This window comes from Urocitellus parryii, chromosome 8 (assembly GCF_045843805.1).
Source record: "Urocitellus parryii isolate mUroPar1 chromosome 8, mUroPar1.hap1, whole genome shotgun sequence".
NCBI lineage: Eukaryota > Metazoa > Chordata > Mammalia > Rodentia > Sciuridae > Urocitellus > Urocitellus parryii.
Window position 1 is genome coordinate 62,299,053 of NC_135538.1, and position 10,803 is coordinate 62,309,855.

Sequence of the window (10,803 nt, forward strand, 5' to 3'; positions counted from 1 at the left end):
ATGGTCTTCTCTCAGGACTTAGAATCCTACCTGGAGAATTCTAACTGGCCAAACATGGGTTAAGGGTATGTATGCTGCTGCCAAGGGATGGAGAAAGAATGTTTGGATCCTTGGATTCAGGAAGGCTTATGCAGTTGGAATCTTCCTCTCTCCATATAGGACAGGAATTTAGCACTGGGCATCCAACTGACCACCAAGTCAGAGAGAGGAAGGTAGGTTTTATTTAGATAGCAATGGGAGGTCAATGACGGTTCTGATGTGGAAGTGGATAGTTCTATGTTTTAAACAAAGATCATATGAGCAGCTCTTATTGAATATATCTTGGTATAAATAAAGTAACATTCTGATTTTTGTCACAAAGGAGGAAAATATCAACCCTATACAGTAGAAATATGGTATCTCTAATAGTGCAATGACTTTTTTATATACTAACTAGAATTTAAAACTTGATCAACTAAGGAATGTGTGCTTTGAATATATATATTTTTTTCCTCTTAAACTTAACTGCCTCTAGCTTCCCATCCTTTCAAAAGCAGGAATTGAGGAGGTTTTAGTTACGACCTCCACTTTGACTCTGGAGGACTAAAGCAGGAGATCAAAGAACAAAACACGACTATATAAAGCACAGAAGCCCACACCTAAAACTTGGTAAGGTTTCAGTAAAACTCGGAAATGAAACTGGACATAATAAAAAAAAAAAAAAAGAAAAGAAAAGAACACAAAGCTACAAACAAAGCATTTGGCCCCGTGAACATGGGTATGTTAAAAATTGCTACTCTTTTCATTGTGCCTTCTTTGAAAGCAATTTTGGAAAAGTAGAAATAATTTAAAATACCATTTTTTCTACAATCAAATCACTGCAGACGTGATATGAATTTTTAGTGGATGTCTTAAAGGAAAATTCCAGTTGAGGAAAGACTGAAACTCACTGTCCATTAGTTTCCCAAAGTGCACAATAAGAAAATCATTTAGAAGGGAAAAATATCTTCAATTTTCTTTGATAGTCACTGTCATAGTAGTAAAATTCAGGTGGCTAATATATTTTAAAAGCACTAGGTTAGTGACCCTGACAGGATCTAATGAATTTGCTAAATGATTAATAATTCATAAAATAGTCTTTTTGTAACAAAAAAGAAAATTTCCATGAATATATGCTTGAGATAAAAATAAATGGGAGGCATTTAATAAGGGCAGCTTCTGCCAGAAAGGCAAATCAAGTTAAAGTGTGATAAGTAGTTCATCTCAAACACACATACACACACACACACACACACACACACACACACACACACCCCTGATTCATTCAGCAAATTAGTGATGCTTATTTGATCAATTTGTCAATTACCCTTCAGACTACTGTTTTTAGAGCCAATTAGATTTCTATTTAGGAAGAGAAAGAAAAAAGACATATTTTTTGAATGTGTTCTCTGTGCCAGACTGGTACTGTGATTGGTGCTTTTTGTGTGTTTTCTTATTTAATCCTCATTATAACCTTCCAAGTAGTAAATGCTATTTGGCATGTGAGGAAATTAAGGGCTCAGAGAGGGTAACCATTTTTACATGATAACTAAGAGCAGATATGTAGGAGGAGCTGAGATTCAAAACCATGTTTGACAGTTAACTTAAAACAATATCAAAAACAAAAAACTCTATGTCCGATTAACTCTCCAACTTATACTTTCTGTTATACCATGCAGCCTTCCAGGAAACACATTTATTACATTTTAAAACTTGTCTGCTATAATTTAAGCAGCTAGTGTATGCTTATATTAGGTAAAACTATATGAAAATTCTGACATTAAGTTGATTTTGACCTACAAAAATGGCAATATAAATATTTTCACTGAAATCATAAACATCTGCAGATGATGGTAAATACTCCATTGCAATAATGATGAATTTAATTTTGTCTTTGAGTATTGTCTGATTACAATATTATATTCATGTGAACAAAAGTAGAGTGCAAATTCTAAAAATATTAGAATGTTTTTGTGAAAATTAGTGTGTAAAAAGTGACTCCAAAAGCAACTTTCAAAAGAAAAACAAGAATTTAAAACTCCAAAAGGGATAAATTAAAGCAGATTAATTAAATATCTGTGATTTGCCCATGGTAACAGAGCATTATTAAGCACTCAGTGTGCTTGTGTGAAATTGGCAACTAAATTTCACTCAGACATAAAATACCAAACCCATTAAGTTATTAAAATGATTATTTAAAACACATTTTCCTAGAACTACAAAGGTTGAAAAAAAGTATTAGACAAAAATTTAAGGTGGAACTGATTGAAAATTCTAATATAAACTTAATATAAAACCACTAGATCATAAACTGGTGAAGTACATTTACTTTTTAAATCATGTGCATTGACTACAGCAGCTCTAAGTAAATCACTCATCAAAACAAGAATGCAAAATTCATGTATTCATATAAGAATTGATGGACAACACAAATTTAAAGTGCATATTTTAATATATCTTAAAATTTTTAAACTAATGAACTGCATGAATTACTGGTGTGAATTAGCATTAACATAGTGAAGAAAAATGGCTTGGTTTGGGTATCAAGTAACACCTCCACTGATTTGAAGGTACATGTTTTTCTTATCAATTTCATCAACTTCAAATGGGAAATATCTGTGCAGTTTACTGGGACATCAATTTTGGAAGAGCTCAGAGCAGGTATATATACTGATCATTTAAAGAATTATTCAAATAATTAATTAATCAAAAGCTTGATCAGTACCTAGTATATATCATCAGGGATTCAGAGGTTAGTAAGGCATCTGCTATGGTTTGACTGTTGTTTGTATCCTCCAAAATTTATGCTGAAATTTAATTCTCACTCTAATGCTGTTTAGAGGTTGTGGGACTTTTAGGAAGTGCTTAGGTAGTGAGATTGCAGGCTTCATAAGGGAAATGATGCCACTCCAATGGGACTGGGTGAATTTTCTTGGGAATAACTTTCCCTCTTAGGTGACTGGACCAGTTACTGGGAGAACCAGTTGTTATAAAAGCAGTTCGTTCCTCATGCTTTCTTTCTTCCATATCCACCTGTTTGTTCTTCTGCTTGTCTGCCATATTATAACGTAGCACCAGTTCCTCTCCTACCTGGTTTTGGACCTCCAACCTCCAGAATCATGAATTAAATAAAGCGATTTCCTTTGTAAATTATCCAGCCTCAGTGAGTCTATAACAGCAGCAGAAAACGATCTAAGACATCATCTCAAGGAAATTGTGGAGAGCTTGATTATGAAAATGAAAATCTCCTTATCATTTAAAGAATATTTGTTTTCCCCCCTAGTGAGGAAGTGAGAAGGCCCATAGAGGCATTTTCTTGGCTTACAGTAGAAGTGCGGGAAGTACCTACTCTTATTATATTGGTTTTCAAATGAAAAAAAATTCCTTTTGGTGTTTGGACTCCAGAAAAGAATCGCCTCCCAATTAAATCCTATTATGACTAGGAGGAACTATCATTGGGAGGGTTCTTAAAATGGCAAAAAATAAATGGAATGGATTTTTATTTCTTCAATGGTCAAAATACATGTAAGAAACATTGAAATAGTTGAGCGTTATACAAAATAAAGCATTATGATCATTGATTCTAAAACAGGATTGTTGTTTCCAGAAAAAAAAAAAGGGTGATACACAAGTACCATGTTAATTGCCCATTTTGTTGAAGGATTACTTGATGGAGGGCTAATTTGAGGAGACCTGAAAGAAGTAAAAAATTTGCTTTCAAATAATATTGGAATGATACTTGAGTGTCTGATAAAATTCCTGAATTTGTTCTACAAAACCCAGTCTTACCATTACTGTTTTCAAATCCATAGGTGTGGACACAGTTTGACTACATACTTTCTTTTTTTGATTTTTGACATATGGATGGCAAAGAGCTAATACCTTTATTGATCTCTTCCATGAATGACTGGGAGGAGACAGGGCTGGGGATTTAGAGGACATGGTTCTCAGTATGAGCACAGAGGTGCTATTTCAGCCTACAGATTCCAAGGGTAGGGGAGTCAAGAGTTCTCCAAGAATAGTAGAGTGAGCACTAGGGATTCCCATGGGAATCCAACTAAGCTTAGGGTGAATTCTGGTACCTTGGGAAGTGAAAAGTATCCTTTTGTCAGATACTTTAACTTATGATTTAGAAGCCACTTATAGAAAATTTCAGGTTAGTGCTTAAAAAAATTCTGGCATCCCTCAGTCTTCTCTCCTCTGATGTGATGCTCTGTCCTGAGAAAGATTTCTCAGAAACCTGGGTCAGAAGTTAACAGTCTTAATGTGGTGGAAAATCGGGTGAGTATATCCTTGCTTCTTGCTGTTTTAACTTCAGTGGAATAAGATCTCATGTTCTGGCTCACAGTCTCTATAGAAACTTTCATGGCAGTGTTTTCTTTCTTTGTTACACCATGGCACATAGGAAAAGAATAATATTTATATATAGCACTTTGAAGTGAAGTACTGAGGTTGCTCATGGCAGGAGATAACTAAAAATCTTGTCCAGCCTCTTTGATGATTGAGAGGATCTATACCCCTGACATCTCCATTCATAGCTCACAGGTGGCAATTTTTGCTATGTTATGTATAACTCTGTCTGTGACATAGTGAACAATGGGGAACCCCAGCTGACAATTATGATGGCAAATATTTACATTCCATACCCCATCCTACACATTCTCTATATACAAATTCACTTAATGCTTACAAACACCTCAAGAAATAGATATTGTTGTCATTATTCCAATTATATATGAAAGAAAACTGAAGCACATGAAGAATAAGCAACTGGATGAAGGTTACACAATATGTCATAGTAATTGATCAAAACAAAATTTGAAACTGGGCAGTCTGTCTCCAGAGTGGTACTCTTAGCTATAAAGTTATGTTGCCTTAAGGGAACAATTGCAAGGAGAAGGGTGAGCTAAATCCATAACCTATGTAACATTAGAGTCAAACCTTTTGAGTCCCTAATGATTTGAGAAAATTTTGGCAACAGAAAAATATCATCAAAAGCTACCATCAGACCAAGGCAGAGTTGGGCTCTGGAAAAGATAAATTCTTGAAGAATGAAGTCATTATTGAATTTGAGCTTATGGTTATGCAAACTGTATTTCTTGATTTTTTTTCTTTTCATACAAAAGCATTAACCTTCAAGAAGAAGTGGAAATTCGGAATGGGAACATTTTCTTTTTCTTGTGCTGTTAGGGAGTAAACCGGGGCCTTGTGCATGTGAGGCAAGTGCTCTACCAGTGATAAGCTACCTCCCCAGTCCTGAGAACTTGTGTATACCATGGTTTTTATCTCAAGATAGAAAGAGAGTCCTCAGGTATCAGAAGCTCTAAACCCAGAGGGATATAAGAGAAGGGAATCCTTGACCACAGAGAGATGGTTCCATTCCTGGCCTGGCAGAATAGAGACCATCTAAATTCCAGTGGACTCTCCAGCACAGGGTGGAAGAGAGTGTGTGGTAGGAAGCTTCTGTGGGATTTGTGAAGTTGGGGTAGTTATTCTGAGTTTTGGGCATACTTCTCTGTGCCTCTTTCGACTACCACTTAGAGAGCCAGGTTAGAGATCTGATTTAGTGATTTCTTCTTCTATAGTTCCTTATAACAAAGAAACAATGAATCTGGAAATGTAAGACTCTCTCCTGGCTCCCTAAACCCTACAACCATCCACCTGGAAGACCTCATTGCCTCATGCTGACAGGGGAAGATGGGTTGTGGTTGATAAGAGATGATGTCTATAGTTGATAACTCAAAATGAGTCAATAGGGTCTAATTGCTCTTAAAGCAGGCCTTTAAGAGCAATTAGACACTATTTGTTTGTTCATTGAACAATTTGAAATTGTTCAAAAACTTTTGTTTTCTTCTATTTTTTTCCCCCAGGCACTGGGGATTGAAACCAGGGTGCTTTATCACTGAGCTGAACCCCCAACTCTTTTTTGAGACAAGTTCTTACTAAGTTGCTGATGCTGGCATTAAGCTTATGATCCTTCTGCCTTAGCCTCCCAAGTCACTGTGATTACATGCATGTGCCACCAAACCTGGCACCCCTGGTTAGTTTTTTGATGGCCACAGGTGTCACTGAGGCATGAACACAGATAAGAGAAGAAAGGAACTGTTTCAGGAAAGTGAGAGGAGGGTCCTGGGGGGAGGAGGGTCCTGGGGTGATTAAAATAAAAATGAATTAAGGTCTGAGCTCCCAGAGGCTTGGGGGCAGGAGGGACAGACAGGCTGAGTGAGCACTGCCCAGTGCCCTAAATGAAATCCCTGAAAATGAAGGGAAAGGAAGTTCTATTGCTGTCTGATTGATCCCTCAGTGAGCCTCCCACTCAAAGGAGAACAAGATGCAGTGAGGGGAGGGGACATTTTAGCAATGTCCTGGTGACTGGGACATTTTATCCTGTGGCCCTGAGTTCCTGTTAACTCCTGATCTTAAAAATGCTTGCACTGGTGCAAGGTGACCCAAGACCACAGCATCCTAAAGATGCTGACAAAACCAAGGGGAGAAGAAAAATTTGTTCTTCTCCTTCCCTTCCTGGAAACTGTCAAGCAGACAGGGAACATCAAGAATCCTGGCAGCGCTGGTTCCTTGTTCTAAGAAGACCTGAGCAGCTGTTGATGCTAACTAATGCTTTGGTGGAGCTCCCTAGGGCAATAAACCGGGGTTTGGAGTTCTACTTTTCACATTGTTCCATCAGAAGCAGCTTGCTGTGGACCCAAAGGAACTTGGAAATTTTAATGAGGAGTATCTGAATATTATTGGCTGCTTGGGTTGTTGGAGTCTTGTTTTTTTAATACTAACATTTGAAAAAACACTGCCCCTCCCCAATAAAGCCATCCCTCATTTTAGTGCTTTAGATAAAGGTTCTGAAACACTAAAGATATAAAATTTAACCTTCTTCCCTTTAATGTATATTCTCTGGAATAACTTAATTGTATTTGTTTAGTCAGAGAAATGGAGCTTAAACTATCCTTTTTATTTTATTTGTGGATGCTAATAACTTAGTGGAATTTGGGTAGATGCTGTTGGTCAAGAGTAGCAGTGTGAAGCAGTGACTATAAAGATGTGATTTGATTTCGTATGACAGTGTCAATTTGGTGAGGAAAAAAACATGGACAGTATTCACAAAATGAAATGAATCACAAGAAAATGCTATGAGCTAAGTATTAAAGTACTTGTTCTTTGGTTGTTCAAAACTGATACTTAGGGGTAGAGGGGGAATGGTGACCTTGGGAGTGGATGGGTGTGATGAGTCATATTTAAACCCTACCTAGCAGCAACCAGTAATTAATGGGCCTGGTGACCTGGCACCAAGTAAATCGATTTAACTTCAGCACACCATGTTTCCCCTTGGGAAAAGTTCCTCTGCAAGTTATGGTATCAATGCTTGAAATAAGGAATTTTCACTTCCCTTACATTAACCATGAGTGGAGCTCTGTGACTGACAGCAAGCTTCATAGTCAGGCACTCTGTTTGGGGAAGGAACACTGGGGAAGAAATACACTTTTTGACATTTCAAGGAGGCCTCTCTGTGTGAGTTATTGCCGAGCACTCAATGGCTGCCGCATTTGTTTATACCATCCCCACACTACCAGCGCTGCACTCATTGTTTGCAAAGCTCTTTGGGATAATTTGTATATGAGGGATTCCATATAAAAATCAGTGTTTATTCCTTTTTGCATCATGCTTTTGGAGCCCGACACATAAGGGTGCTTTTATATGCAGCATGCAGGAAATTAAGCATTCAACTCCTATTAACACCACTAGAACTACGCTCCTGGCGTTCTTGCTGGGGCCACGGAAAGAGGCTCACAGGTATGCAAGTAAATTGAAACAAAGACAGGGTACAACTCAGATATTTATTCAGCTGTTGAAAGTTTTATGGCAACCAGGCTACAAATAATGTGAATTATTTTACTGAATGTTTGCTGGAGAAATGGAGCTTAAACTATCCTTTTTATTTTATCTGTGGCTGCTGTGTGTGTGTGTGTTGCCTGTGTGTATAATGTGTGTGTAAACAATAAAATGCCACTATCAGTATCTCATTATCTAGAAATTTCCACTAATTGGCGTAATTGTGATTCATTGAGGAAATGATGCTATTAATCTATATCATAAGCTTGAAACACTGCAAAATCCTGTAGCTCCTTTAGGATCTTAAGAAAGACAATAATATTATAGAGTCTTATTGGGTTTTGATGTTTATTGCTTTTGAATTCTTTAAGCAAAAATAATTCCTGTGACATATGTAGTATATTTTACATTTAGATCATGTTTCATAAGAATTTGCACTAAAAGGGATGCAAACACGTCTTATGGTAACAGCAAATAACTAACTCATGATCTCTAAAGATATACAAACTACTAAACTATTTTAGTCTTACATGATATCTATAATGTATTATATATAAATATGTACATATATACAGATACATAATGTATGTGAGACAATTTATGGCTCTTTTATGACATAGCAAATCAAAATTTTGCTTATTTGAAGCTTGTAAAATTATGGTCAGTCTTTCTCACTTGCAATCTAATTAATAGAAACCCTTTGGTTAAAATAAAAAATGACAATACAGCAGCCAGGTGGTGTCAATGGACTGTATATAGAGACAAAAAAGTGATTTAATGTTCTCATCTATCACGTCCATGGTGTGATCCTACAAAAACCCTTCTGGGCACATTATACCTCTGAGTTGGATCCTGAAGTATGCCCACAATGTGAGCTTCTCATGTCTGAGTGATTTTAAGGTAATAGATTATGATTTTCCCATGATGACCCTTTGAAATGCTGTTTAACTTACATAACCCAAAAGTTCACAGACCTCATCAGCCTGTGGGTTCAAATGAGGTCACTTATTATTGATGCTATAATCACAATGGTTGTGTGACTTTGGGAAGTCATTTAACCTTTTAAAAAACCTGTTAGCTCATCTGTAAAATGAGGATAATAATAAGACCAACATCATTTTGTCTGCAGATTAAAGGAGATGATCCATGTAAAGCTTATAGCAGAGTGTCCAGCACTTAAGAGCTTAAAAATAAATATTGCTAATAAAGACATTACTTTATTTAATATTTATTGATTTATGCTTTATTTTATAAAAGATGATTTGAGGTGATAAAAATAAAAGGTAAAGTAAGGATTATGTATTAATTTTATTTTTTTGGATAAAGTTTCTTCACAGCAAAATATCTGAAAAGAAAATAGAAATCATTAGAATAGCTGTCAAAATTTCAAAAACTAAATTCCAATACATGTTAAGAAGTTGAATCTTAAAAGGCAAACCATATAATACATCTTTAAAAAGTCACCAATTTGTATATTTTGAAGATAAATTCGGTTTCACAGTTCTTTCTTGTCTGCAACATGACTAAAATACAGTTTCATTTTTCTATCAGACTGAATTGCTATCAGATTTTTGTAAACCGTTTACTCTGTAAAAATGCTTTGTTCCAGAAAAGACAAGTGCTGGGAAAAACTCAGCAAGACTGCATAGCTTGTTCTTTGAAAACTAGCACTCGATAAGGGTGTTAGAGTGAGATGTAATTCCACTTAGTAAAAGGATCATTGAACAGAATGGAAGCAATGATTAAACCATAATTACACACTGTAGCTATAATTATTTTGCAAAAGGAAGGTGTATATAACAAATAAAGGAAATATTTAAACATAGGCACACAGAGGAAGAAATATTCATTACTTAGAATGAGTAAAAAGAGAGATGATCAAAATGTGTAAAAATCAATGAAAATAATAAACATTTTGGAAAGGTTTCCAGTGAAATAATTGGATGAATAGAAAACATGAGTTATGACTCACCAACACAGTAGAACTCTCTTTGACAGGATATTTTGGAATGCAGAAAGTAAAAAAAAAAAAAAAATGGAAGGAGTAAATGTTTGTTGAATGAATGAATCGATGGAAGAAAACTGAATTGAAGAGGTCACTATACTACCACAAGAAAACAACCAAATTAAGACATGAGGTTTAGAATGAGACTCACTTTTCAATTTACTACCTTTAAGGTCTTACATTGATTGCTTATGTCTTCTCTTTAAGAACAAAAATGTACATAAATAAATAAACAGAATGGAATGGGAAGCAATTTGGAAAATTATTAGTAATGAAGACTTTATATTGAACATAATGGTAGAGAAGAGGAAACAGTAATCATTTGCTTTTCTAGAGATAATATATTGCTCTGTCATCATCAGGCATGGAAGACTTTCTTGCAGAGGAAGAGAGCAGCCTTGGAGAACCATGGCAAGGCTGAGAGAGAAAGGTGGCAACCATGGAAATGCAGTCAAGAAACTATATCAGAAACCAGGAAGATACAATATGAAGCAGTGGGGGATGGGTCTGTGGGGCTTTGCATAGCACTTGCAGCAGAGCAGGGAAGAATGGACTGCCTAATCAGCTGGCTGGTGAAAGGATAATGTGATCTGAACAAAAACATCATGGATTTTAGAAACTCCAAGGTCCATTTTTGTTTTTAATGATGATAAACAAGAATCCCAAAATACCTAACAAAATTTTGAGAGTGGGTCTCAAAGTACATATGCCATTTGGGTACTTCCTTGTTTAGTTATTAGTGTATGTGTGTATTGCTGGAGATGGAACCTAGGATCTCGTGCATGCCAGGCAAGCAACCTATCACTGAGCTATACCCCTAGACCTCAGTTTTTATGGTTTTATTTGCACTTAGTTTTATTTAAAAGCAATAAAGAATTTTAACCTGGGTTAGGATTGTGATCTATAGATGTCAAGGAGTTAGTTTCTAATAGATAACC